The 15,654-nt window shown below is 39.6% G+C and overlaps 1 long non-coding RNA gene across 2 annotated transcripts in view; it reads left to right on the top strand.

Moving 5' to 3' along the window:
• LOC139790314 (uncharacterized) overlaps positions 1–15,654 on the top strand; it is a 64,943-nt gene that overhangs the window by 25,979 nt on the left and 23,310 nt on the right. The gene's annotated exons all lie outside the window — the stretch shown is intronic.

Raw genomic sequence — 15,654 nt, forward strand, 5'->3', positions numbered from 1 at the left:
GGAACTCCACACAGCAGAGAAGAGGCAGTCTAGGAGATTCCTGGAGCATATAGAGGATAATTTCCTATTTCAGCTGGTAAATGAGCCGACCAGGGATGGGTCCCCACTAGACCTTCTGTTCACAGAAAGAGAGGGGCTGGTGGGAGATGTAGTGGTCAGAGGCCATCTGGGGCACAGTGACCATGAAATAGTAGAGTTTTCAGAACTCAGGGATGCTAGGAGGGCCAACAATAAAACCTCTATGCTGGACTCTGGAGGGTAGATTTTGGGCTTTTCAGAAGACTGATTAAGAGTGAACCCTGGGAAACAGCCCTGGAAAACAAAGGGGTCCACGAGGGATGGGTGCACTTCAGGGAGCAAGTCCTTAATGCACAGAAGCAGTCTGTCCCTGTGTGCTGAAAGGCAAGCTGGAGGGAAAAGCGACCAAGATGAACAGGAAGATATTGAAGGAAATTTGGGTCAAAAAGAGAGCTTAAAGACTATGGGAAAAAAGGGCTGACTACTAAGGAACAGTTTAGGAATATAATTAGGTCATGCAGAAAGGAAATTAGAGAGATGAAGGCACGATTTGAACTCAGTCTTGCTACTTCTCTTAAGGTTAACAAAAAGGTTTTCTACAGATACATCAAGGGCAAAAGAAGGGGCAGAGAAAACCTCCATTCTTTGTTGGACATGGGGGGAAACACAGTTACCAAAGATGAGGAAAAGGCTGTGTTATTTACCACCTTCTTTACCTCAGTTTTCAACAGTAAGACAGCTTGTCCTGAGGACAGCTGCTTCTAGGGCTTGTAGAGAGAAATAGGGACCTGAGAAGCTCCCCTGTAATCCTGGAGGGAACAGTTTGTGACCTGCTGAGCCACTTGGATCCTCACAAATCTATGGGACCAGACAGGACCCACCCCAGGGTGACGAGGGAGTTGATGGAAGAGCTCACCAGGATGCTCTCCATCATTTACCAACAGTCCTGGCTCACTGGGGAGGTCCCAGATGATTGGAAGTTGGGGAATGGCACAGCAATCCACAAAAAGGGATGAAAGGAGGACACAGGGAACTCCAGGCCTGTCAGCCCAACCTCAGTGCCTGGCAGGGTTATGGATCAGAACATCCTGGGGGCAATCACACAGCACCTACAGGATGGACAGGGGATCAGACCCAGCCAGCATGGGGTTAGGAAGGGCAGGTCCTGTCTGACCAACCTGATCTCCTTTTATGATCGGGTGACCTGCCTGGTGGCTGAGGGGAAGGCTGTGGATGGACTCTGCCTGGACTTCAGCAAAGCCTTTGACACCCTCTCCCATAGCATTCTCCTGGAAAAGCTGTCAGGCCAGGGCTCAGACAGGAGCACCCTGTGCTGGGTTAGGAACTGCTGGAGGCCCCCAGAAAGTGGTGCTGAACGGTGCTGATCCAATTGGTGGCTGCTCACCAATGGTGTCCCCCAGGGATCAATGCTGGGCCGGGTTCTGTTTAATATCTTCACTGATGATTTAGATGAGGGGATTGAGTCCACCACTAGCAAATTCACAGATGACACCAAGTTGGGGGGGAGTGTGGATCAGCTGGAAGGCAGGAGGGCTCTGCAGAGGGCCCTGGGCAGACTGGAGAGTTGGGCTGATTCCAATGGGATGAGGTTCAACACGGCCAAGTGCCGGGTCCTGCACTTTGGCCACAACAACCCCATGGGGAGCTCCAGGCTGGGCACAGAGTGGCTGAGAGCAGCCAGGCAGAAAGGGACCTGGGAGTCTGGATTGACAGGAAGCTGAACATGAGCCAGCAGTGTGCCCAGGTAGCCAAGAAGGCCAGTGGCATCCTGGCCTGTATCAGGAACAGTGTGGCCAGCAGGTCCAGGGAAGGGATTCTGCCCCTGTACTCAGAGCTGGTGAGGCCACAGCTTGAGTACTGTGTCCAGTTCTGGGCCCCTCAGTTCAGGAAGGAGATTGAGGTGCTGGAGCAGGTCCAGAGAAGAGCAAGGAGGCTGTGAAGGGATCCAGCACAAGTCCTGTGAGGAAGGGCTGAAGGAGCTGGGGGTGTTCAGTCTGGAGAAGAGGAGGCTCAGGGGAGACCTCATCACTCTCTACAGCTCTCTGAAAGGAGGCAGAAGCCAGGTAGGGGTTGGTCTCTTCTTCCAAGTAGCTTTCAGTAAGATAAGATGGCATGGTCTTAAGCAGGGGAGGTTTAGGCTGGATAGTAGGAAAAAATTCTTTACAGAGAGGGTGATCAGACATTGGAATGGGCTGCCCAGGGAGGTGGTGGATTCTCTTTCCCTGGAGGTTTTTATGAAGAGACTGATGTGGCACTCAGTGCCACGGTCTGGTAACCACAGTGGCAGTGGATGAAGGGTTGGACTGGATGATCTCAGAGGTCCTTTCCAAACTGGCTGGTTCTGTGACTTAAAAAGATATAGCTAGCTCAAAATACAGAACCTTTTCCATTACCTGCAATATACTTAGAAATCTACAGTTGTACTGGTGTAGATAAGACTGTTCACAAGTCTACTGTGTGGAGTTAAGACATTCAGTCATGTCATTAGTTTTTGAACTTGTTCCATTTTCTAATCCCATAACTTTATGATGCAGTTATTCTTCATCTTTTTGCTCCCAAAGGTATTTCAAGCTTACTGATTTTAGGAACATATGATATGGATTATGCATTTCCTGAATTTCTGCAGGACAATTTGATAAACAAGTTCCTTTTTTTTATAGTAATAGTAGTCTGTTTTAAAGAAAAAATTATCCTGCCAAGTAGATTTTGTTTTTTAAATAAGTAAAGCTATAGGGGAACAAGGATGACAATTACAAATGTAAAGCTACAAGATGAACTGATTCTCCATCTAGTTGTGAAAATAGTAGGGTTTTTTTGTCAAGGTAAAAAATAAACATCTATCACAGTAATAGACAGAAAATTATCTAAATAAGAAAATACAATATTTTGTGCAGAAATAAAGGAATAGGTACTCTGAATGGAGACTGAGAATAAATTTTACTCCTTACTGACTCAGGTTTTTATTTCTGTTTTTCTTTGGAGTAGAAGATTTCCTTAGGATTCTGTGGAAGGTGTACATGGCAGAGTATCTTATCAATCACACCACATTTATAGCCTGCACAAAGTAAAAAGTCGTGGCAGTTAGGCCTACTCCCCAGTAACTGGAAAAAGGGAAATATCATGCCCATTTTTAAAATGTGTAAGAAACTGGGAACTATCAACCAGTCATCCTTCCCTCTGTACCTGGTAAGATAATGGATCAGATGATCCTGGAAGCTGTGTCACAGAATCACAGAATTGTCACAGTTGGAGAAGGCCTCTTAAGATCACCACATCCAACTGTCAACATCCCCCCTCTGAATAAATGATATACTTACCAATATCTGTGTCACCCACTACAATATGTCCTGAAGTTCTTCATCTACACATTTTTTAAATACTTCCAGGGCTGGTGACTCCACCACTTCCCTGGGCAGTCTGTTCCAAGGCCTGAGCACTCAGTAAAGAAATTCTTCCTCAAATCTAGTCTAAACCTCATTTTCACTAGTCTTGTCATTATTTACATGAGAGAAGGGGCCAGGACTCACCCCCTTACAACCTGCTTTCAGGTAGTTGTAGTCTATATTGCATCCATATGTCAACACATATGAATAACAGGGAGGAGGAGCTGAGGGACAGATAAAATGGCATCACAAAGGGAAAACCATATCTGATCTTGTGACCTTCTAAGATGCGATAATTGTGTTGGGGGACAAGGGAAGAGCAACTCATGTAAAGTATCTTGACTTTTGTAAGGTCTTTGACACTGTCCCACACAACATTCTTGTCACTATTGGAGAAACATGGGTTTTGTGGATGGACTATTTGGTAGGTAGAGAATTGGCTAGCCAGCATCCAAAGAGTTGCAGTCAATGAATCAGTGTCTAAATGGAGATCAGTAAAAAGTGGTGTCCCTGACAGGTCTGCATTGTGCCCAGCATCCTTCTCAGTATCTTTAGTAATGACATAGGCAGTGGAATCTGGTGCACCCTCAGTGAGTTTGCATGTGACACCCATCTGAATGCTGCAGTTGATACGCTTGAGGGAAAAGGAGCCACCCAGAGGGACCTTGATGGGTGTGACAATATGAACTTCATGAAGTTCAACAAGGCCAAGAGTAATTTCCTGCATCTGTGTGGGACAGCCTCTATTACCAATATAGACTGGGAGATGAATGGATTGAGAGCAGCTCTGTGGAGAAGGACTTAGGGATGAAAAATTACATATGAGCTGGTAATGTGTGGTTGTGACGCAGAAAAAAACAACTATACATCCTGGGCTGTATCAAAAGGAGTGTGGCCAGCCAGTCTGTCTCCTCTGCTCTGTACTGGGGAAACCTCACCTGGAGTACTGCAGCCAACACTGGGGTCTCCAGTTTAGGGATCACCAGCACAAGAAAGACATGGACCTGTCAAGAGTGGGTCCACCACTCAGGGAGCACCATGAAAATGATCAGAGGGCTAGAACACCTTTCCTATGAAGACAGGCTGAGACAGTTGTTGGCCTGGAGAAGGGCAAGCTCCAGCGAGACCTTACAGTAACCCTTCAATACATTAATCAGTCTTTAGAAAAAAGATGGAGAGTTTTACCACGCTCTGTAGTGACAGACAAGGGGTAATGGTTTTAAACTGAAAGAGGGCAGACATAGATTAACTGTAATGAAGAAATTCTTTAGTTTAGGAGTGGTGAGACACTGGAACAGGTTGTTCAAAGAAGATGTGAATGCCCCCTCCCTGGAAGTGTTGAAGGCCAGGCTGCATGGGGCTTTGAGCAACCTGGTCTAGTGGGGGGTGACCATGGCAGAGCAGTTGAAACTTGATGGTATTTGAAGGTCCCTTCCAAACTAAAATATTCTGTGGTTTGGTGATTCTAAAAAATACAACATAATATAGCAAGCAATTTTGTATGCTAAGCTCCCAGTTCAGAGGCTGGTGCCTTGTTACTAACTTTACACAGTATTAGGCAGAAATGTATCGGTAGTCAAAAAACTGGAATAGTATTCGATATATGATGGCTTTTAGGAGAAAGACTTTTTATAGCAAGGAAAACATTATCTTGTGTAGTGAAGGGCAGCCTAGGTGAATTTGTAAATACATGAAAAGCATTTCTAATATTTTCAGCTGAATGATCCCTCTCAATAGAAGAAGTATAAAATAAGAATTTGATACAAAATTAGGATTAAAGTCAGAGGAAAACTAAGAAATTATTTGAAGATTGAGGCGCTTCTATTTGTAACTCCTTGTTAGCTGTATGTTAAGACATAGTGATTATATCTAGATAAAGCTGATTTTATGTTAGTACTTCAAATGTATATTACTTGTTACAAAACACAAACTCACATAGGTAAAGCTTAGTCTGCTAATCCACTCATTTCACTATTGGGTTGTTTTTTTAATCTATTTTACAGCTGAAAGTAGAGTTTTGATCAATCTTTTTTTCCAAAGGAAAAAAAATTTAAATAGTAACATCTGTGTTACAAGCCATGTACATTTTTGAGTCATCCCTTTCTTCCAAATGGAAGCCTAAAAATTTAAACACAACAAAATGTGTAGGATTAAAAGAAAATTTTAAATTATGAAAAAAAGCAGAGGCTATTTTCTTACTATCAGCTTCCAAAAAATCTCCCAGGGGCATATTAAAATGGATTAAATCTCCAATGAATGCTTTTCTTTGTCATAACAAGAAAACAAAAAAATTACAAAACACATACCAACTTTCAAAATAAGGTTATGATTTAGCAGAACAAAACCAAAGCTTTTGGTATTGCATTTGTTTATTTGCTTTGGCACTACAGTAATTTTTTTATTTTGCTTCGAATGCTCAGCTATGTGTATCAGTATTTCTTGCTGGTTCAGATGGGTTTGTAAAATGAAAAATCTCTTGAAAATAAACTTTGGACGAAGTTGAATAATAAACATAACTGTCAAAAACTGGCTATTAGATAGACATTAATGTGAACTATTCACACTCCGGCATTATGCATGAAAGAAATATGGATGTTTAGGGCTTTTTAGCTACATTTATTCTGTTTTCTCTATTCCATTTAAAGATTCTGACGACCTCTGTTATGAAACAAGCAATGCTTAAAAGAAACAGAAAGGGTGTAAGACTTCTACTACTGTGGTATTACTGTGTCCTGAAGTGAGAGGTTGAATTCTACATCTTTGTCCATGAAGATTTTTTAATTCACCAGATGAAAAGACTGAAGTTCATGAGCCCCTTGTAAGTAGATGCTTTTGGCTGAATAAACTGAAGTTCTCCTTGACATTTTTCTTTTTTTAAATTATGCTTAAATGTAAAGGCTCTTGTGATTTCTTTGGCAAGGATAGTAAAGGGACATAGAGTCATAAATGGAAAAGATATGCTTAATGGATTTTACTTTGCAAAAGTGTGGAATCAGGGAACTCACCTCTAAATATAACATGCTTGTTAAATTCTGCAGTATATAGTGATGAATCATCCTGATAAATTTCTGCAGTCCTTAAATTTGACCTCGTCTTTGCTGTTGAAATTATAAAGAGAATCTTTTATACTGCAGGAGACATCCAGGCTCCCCATTGCCCCCCAGAAAAAGCAAGTTCAAAGTACAGTCCTCTATGCTGTGTCACCAGAGAAGCAAAAGCCACACCCACATTCTTTTAAAAGCTCTTTCCCTCCCACAATCTTTTTGTTTTTAACAATAGTGAAACAAAACAAAATTTCAATTGGAAACAGAAGTCAAAAGCCTCCCTGCTTTGATCAGACAGAGGAAGGAAGGCAAGAAAAGACACCCGTTTCCCTCAACTCCCCACCTCCGATTTTTAGTACAAGCACAGCTGTAGTAGAGCCAGGTTGCAGTCTTTTTCATGCCTTTTTTTTTTTTTTTTTTTTAATTTGACATGATGCCAGTTAGTTGATAAACTATTGCATAATTAGATGAAGAGATGCCAAGCAAGAAATCACCAGTTCCGAAGAAGTGGAGGTAGGGAACACCTACAAGTCATTGGTTTGTGAGGAAGGTGCAGGGCTAGACTTTAGTGAGTTGTTTACATCAGGAATATTTCATGCTCTGCATTATTTTGTGACACATTTTTGGAGGAGCCCCTTGTGAGAGGTTTGAAACTCTATGATTATGCCTAGATCTAAACAGTTCACTACAAGTGCAGGCCTGTGTTTAAAAGAAGAAAAATCTAATTAATTCCAAAGAAACTAGTCATCCAGCACCAGGAATTTCCCATCATAGGTGGAAAAAGGGGTTGGATCATCAAAGCCATGGGAAGATGCAGACGTGTTTTGGAAGTACAAGAGAGTCAGTGAAAGCATGCACAACATTCAGACCAGAGTAAGCATGAGACTCATGATGAAAGGGACCGGTGTTTCTAAAACTAAGTATTTTGCACAGTAAGCTGACCATATATTTCTATAAAGTACCTTTTTAATGTGCTGTTATGTTAGTGTTAGGATTTGCCAAGAAAATCTGTCTGTATGTTTCCTTACTTAGGAACCCAAAAGGGTATATTTTCCAAGTGCCTTTTTTTTAGCAATGTAGTTGCAAAGACATATCTGATACTGGGAATGTTGCACCTGAAAATATTTTTCACTCCTACTGCAAGCTCAGACCAGCATCATATAAAACATTCAGTAAGTGCTTTCAGAAGGCAAAAAGAAAAGATACCACTAGAGTCTTAGAGTACTTATTGCAATCACTCATCTCTGTTTACCTACCTGTAAACATGATTAGCAATCTGTGTACAGACACAAGAACACAGGAGAACAAACACATAATTGAGATATGCCTAAGAGGTAGGAGTTTTCAAGGAGAGGAGAATGCCAAATATTTTGAGTTAAGATTTTTAATGCAGCAAACTTCCTTAAATCTCATTGTGCTGAAAAAATATTGAAAAAAGTGACACAATTTTATGTCCAAGTTTTAATTTTGCTTTGCATTGAGCTGGATGTAGACATCTCCAGCTGAAAAGTTCCCTTATAGTAGTTGACAGATTTAAACAGATGATTAGTAGTAAGTTTTCTGCAATCTTCAGCGTGTGTCTGGGTTTTTTTGGTGGTGCTTGTGAAAGCAAATCTAATTTTGTCTTCTTAAGATATTCAGTACCTTATGTTTAATTGTACTGAGTATATTGCATTACCCCTCTAAAAGGCAGCCTGCATTGGTTCAAATCAAGAAACTGGAAGAAATACAGTATTTTGAGCCTGTTTCAAACTTAGGGTGTAAAACCTATATTGAATTTATCACTGAAAGTGCACTATGCTATGAGCTTGTAGACCTGTAAGTTAATGTGGCATTCTGGAGAGTGGAAATATGTAGACCAATCTGACAATTTGTCCTTACTATGGAACAGCAAATCAACCTTCTTGGTCCTCTCCCAGCATGTGTTTTGTTGCTGTTTTCACCTCAGATTTACACACATGCAAGCACCTCAGAAAAGCAAATCTTTGAAAACCAAGATGGTGTACTTTAGAAGGACAGAAAAACAGGATGCATTCCCATAATACTGAGTGTTGAGAAATGCAACCCAGTCAAAGCAGGTATCACCAATAAAGATTACAGAGTCCAATGACTAGCATTTGACATCACAGAGAGTGTAAAATGTATCAGGAAGCCTGCTTCCCATGAAACAACAATGCTGAGGCACCTGATGACAAAAATTATTTTTCTCCACAAACGATATTGTGAAGTGTTGACCTGAACTGGGACACTCCTTTTTGTTCTGCACTGGGATGGAAACATTAAAAATATACTTATGACTGAACTGCAGCTCATTATACAGTGACCTTCTACAGAGAGCTTTTGTTTAGCAGCAGAGACAAAGTGGGCATGCCAGCCAGTGAATGCAGTGCCTGCTTCCTCTGCCTGTGCATGAAAGGCTGTGAGGCTCCTTTGCTACAGCCAAGATGGAGTCACAGCCAGAACTGGGTGGGATGCCATTGGTATGAGCACACATCCTGCCCAAGAGTCTGCTGGGCTCAGACATGCTGTGCTCCATTTATTCCTTGTGTTATGCTAACATAAAGATGCTAATTTCAAAACACTCCTCCCATCTTGTCCTCTGTCCCTTTTCCCTTCTGCTGTGCCAGTTTTTTTGCACGGGCTAATGGGAAGCACAGGGAGAGAAACTGCAGTGAATGCAGTACCTGGCTCCTAGTCACAAGCACAGGAACACATCTTAAAAGCAGTAAAGTTCTTTTCAGTATCTTACAACATAACAGATGGTAGACATTCTTCCTGCTCCTCTTCCAGAAGGTGAACTTTGGGGGGAGGAGAAATGCTTACTAATAGACACTAAATGCATGACATTTTACATTTTTGTACTACTGAGTTCTTCCTGTGGCTCCTGCCCTCAGACTTGCTCAACTCTTATCTGATGTTCTTGTTCTTATATGGTTGACTGGCACCGTCTCCCTGGGACAGCAGTGAATGCTTTTAACTTTACACCTAATAGTGATCTTGTGACAAATTTTTGAAAATGTTGAATTCATTTCTAAAAATGATTTCTTTGCACTAAAGCAATTGGCTTTATCACATTTTTAGTTATTTAAGAAGTAATTTTAGTTTTTAATTAATTAGGAATCTAATTCGGAATTATTTTTGCCAAGTACTTCTCCCTTCAGCATAACTCATTTTATTCTCCTGCTTAGTTTGTGTTCTTCACCTCTCAAAATTTTTATATTAATCACACACAATTTAATTTCTGTTACACAAACGTCTTAATGAATTTAGAATAATTCTATCTACCATTTTTTTTATTTAATGAATTATTTTTTCTTACTAAAGAATAAATACTGAGTGTATCTCCTTAATTATAAAGTAATTCCTTCTAACCCTGAAAATTCTTTGATTTTAAAATAATTCTCTTTGTTACTGAAGATCTGGCCATTGTGGCAGAGAAGTATTTCCAACTTTTTCCTAAAGAAATGTGTTTCAGAAGGATACGTATGTAGTTTCAGGACTTAATTAAGTTTTAAAATATTTTACAAAGCTCTTTACAATAAAAATTACTTTTGTCTATCATAAGTTATCAAAAATATAACATGTATATAGACCTATTTTTATGCTTTGATAATTGGTTGGTTTTTTACTGACACCACTGTCCTAGATGCTAAGGGGTACAATGTCAGGTAATGTGGCCAAATATAAGAGCATTGACAGTGCCCTATGCAGAAATTACACAAATCACCTAGCGGTGTGTGACATATAGAAGAGCATAATTTTGGAGCCTTTTTGTGTTCCCTGGATGGAGAATTTGCTACCTACACCTTCAGCCAGCAGTTATGAGAAGTCTTCTGACTGCCCTACTCTGTACTAAGGAGCTGTTTCCCATGACTGAGTTCTCTTGTCTTTCAGCAATATCTGACATCGATTTAAATAAAATAAGCCAATTTGCAATGTCATTTGTTCAGGAATTGGAGCAAGAAATACAATTTTTTGCTCAAGTTGCTCCTGATTCCTTAGAAACTAACTGCACTAAAAGTTTTATCTTAATATTGAGGCAAATACTTCATCTTTTTTGCCATGAGTGCTGTTACAAGCGTGTTTCAAAAGACCTTCTTATGGGCTTTAGTATATTATTTTATTGGCACTACACATATTCAGTGCATGGATATATTCCTTAACCATGAACTCTTAGCATCTGTTTTTTCATCAAGGAAGACAGACAGGGGTACAAATGAATGCAAGGTCTTCTTCCTAAATACTGCTCTCATTATAAAGTGCCTTTTTACAGTGGGAAAGCAAAATCTTAACATTTTGATAAACTATCAGATAAATCAAGGTCTCGTTCTATATCCATATGTTCTGATCCTATCCCTCTTCAAACTTGCATCTGTAATACTGAAAGCAACACAATTTTAAGCTCTTTTTTTAAACCTCATTATTATTTGACTTACAAGTCAATACTATTTGAATTCTTCTATGTTACCACAATACCAAATAATTCATTGTTGTAATCCTTTTCTTAAAAATTGCTTTATATATTTGAAGTTACAGAATGCCTCTGAAGTTTTTTTGGTTTTCTTTCCTGGCATTAAAACCATTTTTGTTTTCTAAGTAATATATAGTATTTCTTGACCCAGGCTAAAATTTCTAAAATATTAAAACTATGAAGTAAAACTCAATATGCTTATTAAAAATTACTTTGAAGTGTTCGTGAGTATTCTAATTATCTACAAACACTACTGATCCTCTGCCTTCTTCCAAGCTCTAGTGTGGCTGCTTTGAAGAACACACATCAAATGAGACATGTTTGCACCCAGGCCTGTGGGAAAGTGTATATAGAGAAGAAAAAAACACTTCTGAGCTCTTCAGTTGAAAACAGAGAAAAAGCTAGAGAAGTCTGGAGAAATAATAAGTAGATAAGTGAGTCAAGAATGAGGGGATCTCTCAGATCTGTTGATAATACCTGGAGTATAGATCCCTTGGAGTACTAACCATTCTCTGTAAAGAATGGATAATACCACAAAAAAACATGTACACATGATATTCAGTATACTCTAAAGTACATTGCTGGTATCTGCAAGAATAAATGAGACATATATTTCATATGAAGTGCATGCAGCTGGGCTTTCATCAGTGACCAGTCCCAGGCTCACCAAAGTCAGAACCTCCTATTCTAAATTTCTACTATATTGAAGAGCTAAATAATTTATTTAAAGAATTGCATTCTTGGTTGGGTTGACTCCAGGCTGCAGCTAAGCTAAGCTTTGGTCAGCTCGGGTCATCTGTCCAACTTCTTGGCCTACTTTCTGAGAGGCCAGAGAGGGAGAAGAAGAAAGAGAAAGCCTTGATGCTGTGCAGGTACTGCTTAGCCACAAGCAAACCATCGTGTGTTATCAACACTTTTAGGCACAAGTCCAGAATAAGGCACCTCTGAATAAAATTAACTCCATTCCATCAGACACTGTACATGTTCCTTAAACATAGAAGTTTACCTTTACTAAGTAGGTGTAGTAAAAATAGTGACAGATAGAGCAGGAGATAGCACAGGATGAAGAAAAGGGCTCTAACTAATTTTGCTATGTGTTTTTCTGCATGTCTGAGCCCCCTTCCCTTAGTGGAAAGTTAAGTGGGCCACTTCACTGAGTGCCTAACAATGCCATCACTGAACATGGCACACAAACTTTTCAAAAAATGAGCTAAAGTTCATTAGCCCCAACAAACAGTAAACTACCCTAGGCTTCCTGTAGTGTGACCCAGTGCATAATTCATTGTGAATTCCTGTGCTACCTTGGAGCTACGCAGTGGATCAATGCATTGTGGACCAGCACTGTGCAGGGAGCTTGTGTAGGAGCAAGGTTTTGAGCTTGGCAACTCAAGCTGCAGAATCAGTACAATGCATAAAAGAGCATAGTGATGCTGAGACTCCCATCAGAAGCGTAGATAAGTCAGAAAACTGAGTAATTTGCTTGCCATATTTTGAAGCAAAACCTGGTGCTGCTACAGCGTTCATATGACCAAATGGTGCTAGTCAGAAAACAATACTGGATGACAGTTATGCCCCTGTTTTTGTAGATTTTGTAAATTAAGTCTATTATTTCATGAGGAATTCATACTGACTTCTTCCTATGTGTCATATAAATGCTGGTGGAGAAGAAACCAATCAGGACTACTAGCACAAGAGATTATTTGTTATATCTGTACTGAAAACAAAGTAGATCCAAAATAGTTTCATAGTTCATATAACAATCCTCTGCTTTTGTCTCCCTCTGTAGGAATTTTTTGCACCCTGGGGAGGGGGGGATAAGAGAATTTGAGATTTTTATTTCAATTAATTTTAATAAAAAGAAGCCCAACAACAGCCAGAGGTCTCCCGCTCATCCCTAGCTAAAAACCCCAGAGATGCTGTTGCACCTGCTGGGTACCTGGCTCCTGGTCCTATGGTGTTGCCTCAGAAAGTGGCACTTTCCTCCCAGCTGAAGTACCATGGATGTATTAAAGGAGCATGACAAGATGAGAGAAATAAAAAAGCTTAAAAATAAGAATTTTTACAGATATTCCTTAGTTGCCAGTTCTTGTCTACAAGGTAGGACCCTTGTGTACTCTTCAGGTTCTTAAAAAAATTCATAAAGTCAATTCCACAGCAAGGCAGAATGAATGGTTTAGTTTCCTTGCCAGCAATGTGACACAGGTGTTCACAGGGTGAAATGAAACTGCTTCTTTAACAGTGAATGAAATGCTACACAACCTCTTGGTCAGTGTGGGAAGAGTGCAGTAGCAGTTCGAAAACACAGAGGAAATACCAGGCTATAATTACTGCAAGAATTAAAATGGGGCTAGTGTCTCACATCTTGCACAAAGAAGTAAGAATCCTGAATTGAATAGTTTTATTATTTGTTTTTCTCTTGAAATAAAAATCTGAGCAGCACAACTGTGAAGTTCAGTACCATCTCAGTGATTTCAGGCAAAAGGGCAAATGAATTCCCCACCATTTCCTTTCCAGATTGCTGTCAATAAAAAAGGAGGCAGCCCAGGCTACACTGGCAGGCACAGCATATTGCTTAGGTTTATCAGCAAAAATGGCCCTTTATTGTGCTGCACCTTCTATGACTGCACTATCAGCTGCAATGATGGAGTATAGAAAATTAAAAACCTGCAGTATGAACTCAAGTGTGTGGTACCTGTGGAATCATCAGTGCCACTTTTTTCTAATATTTTTTACATGGATGGATAATAGAAAACATGTAACCTTATTCTTCAAATATATATACACAATTCCTGTTGGTCAGGAAGCAGAACTGGTTTGCAAGACACCTACTGTAAATGTGAAAAAAGAAATCAAAGAATTTAATAGCTGTCATTTTAGTGTTCTGAAGTCATTGTTAATCAATAGCTTCATATATTTACTCACACTAAATGGAAAAAAAATGGAAACATTGGAGTTAAGCTTATGATCTTATGCAAAAATTATAAATAAATAATTAAAAAATAAAATCAAGAGAGCTTTGATGTTGCGATATCCAGAAAAGACAACAGCTTACTCTAACAGATTGCTATTTGTATGTCCTTTCCACACTGTCACCTTTTTTCCACTGAGACACACAAATGACATTCTGAACAGATATGAGATTTAGTTATCTCAGATTTTTTAAAAAACTGAGCTATTTTAGTATGCTTTCTGTCATAACAGCTCTAACTGAAACTTAGCATAGTCATGCGTCAGATGATGAGTCCACTGTGTTTTTTTCATTTTCATTATTAAATTGTTTACATGAATGACTGCAAAGTAATTACTGAGCTGCCTTTCTACTACAATTTCCCAAACTGTAAGGGATATTTAACCTCACAAAGGCAAGAGAAAAACTGTCCAGTACCATTCTATTTCTTCATGCATTGTTCTCTCCTCTCACAGGCATGCTTCCTTGGGGACTTTTCTTGATCTCTGTAAGCAGACATACCTAAAATAAAGATTCTGAAGGTATGCAGACACAGAGAGATGAGCACATACATACACAGTAGATGGGTACAAACATCCTGTATTATAAAAAAGTTAAGAGAAAAAGGGAAGTTTGGGATTCACTAAGGTAAATGGCTAAAGGACCTAGGTTTCTGTTGGAGAATGGCCTGGTAAACAGACGTGGCAAGGACACAGAGTCCTCGGCGATTTTGTTACAAAGTTTGAAAAAGTAAGGTAGCAAGTAAACAGGGTGTGGGTCTGGGTGGAAAATGCCCAAGTGGGGGAGCGTGCATATGTAACTTTTCGGTAGTAGCCAATCAGTAACTGACTTGTAGTCATAATTAACAGAAACAGTATAAATGTAACCCTGACCCCTCAATAAAGTTGAAGCTTGCTTATCAATCATATTCATTGCCCACTTGTCTTCCCTCGTGGTTTCTGACAGGTTTCCACCAAGGCATTGATACAATATCACCAGCAGGTACTGTAAGTCTACTGTGGTCTGGGGGTGGAATTCCCAATTGGCACCAATTCTCTTGATTTGGACTGTGGATCCCCCAGTCTTTCCATCTTTTTTTTTCCTTACTTGCAAAAGTGATGCGTGCAATTTTGACGTAGCAGTAAAATATGAGATGAGCACCCAGCTTTGAAGGAGGAAGAACTTGTCATTCCTGGCCATGTGCTTAATTATTTTAAAACAGCTTCGAGGTGGGTAACAAAAGTAGATAAAAAGAATCTGAGCAATCTGCCTTCCCAAGCTGGAAGCAATATAAGCTAATGGAAACCCATTACATCAGCAAGACTCTCAAATCCTTGTGAAAGTAATTTATTTTCCCTCTACAGTAGTTTTCCTAGCATAAAATTGGGCATAAAACTGTTAGTACTTCTTGTGATAAAGAAATAAAAAGAGAGTGTTCAAATATCATGCATTGCTTAACAGAAATAAGGTTTTTTGACAAAGATGTGAAAATTTAATTTTCAGTGTATGAACAATGAAGTGGGAGGATTATTTTTTGCCATTGAACTTTATATGCTAGCAACATTTTGATCAACTATTGAACATGATTCTAGATTCTAAAACTAACCACAGAAGTATGAGATTATTGATCAAAGGCTTTGCAGTAAAAACAAAACAGCTTGCACTAATCAGTAAGTGAACTCTGCAGATTGCTAGTGGCAAGCATGAATGGGAAAGGAGTGAAACAAATTGCTTCAAAAGTTTTATAGCTATCAAGTCAAAAGGTGGTTC

The sequence above is a fragment of the Heliangelus exortis genome, chromosome Z (assembly GCF_036169615.1).
Source record: "Heliangelus exortis chromosome Z, bHelExo1.hap1, whole genome shotgun sequence".
Taxonomy (NCBI): Eukaryota; Metazoa; Chordata; class Aves; order Apodiformes; family Trochilidae; genus Heliangelus; species Heliangelus exortis.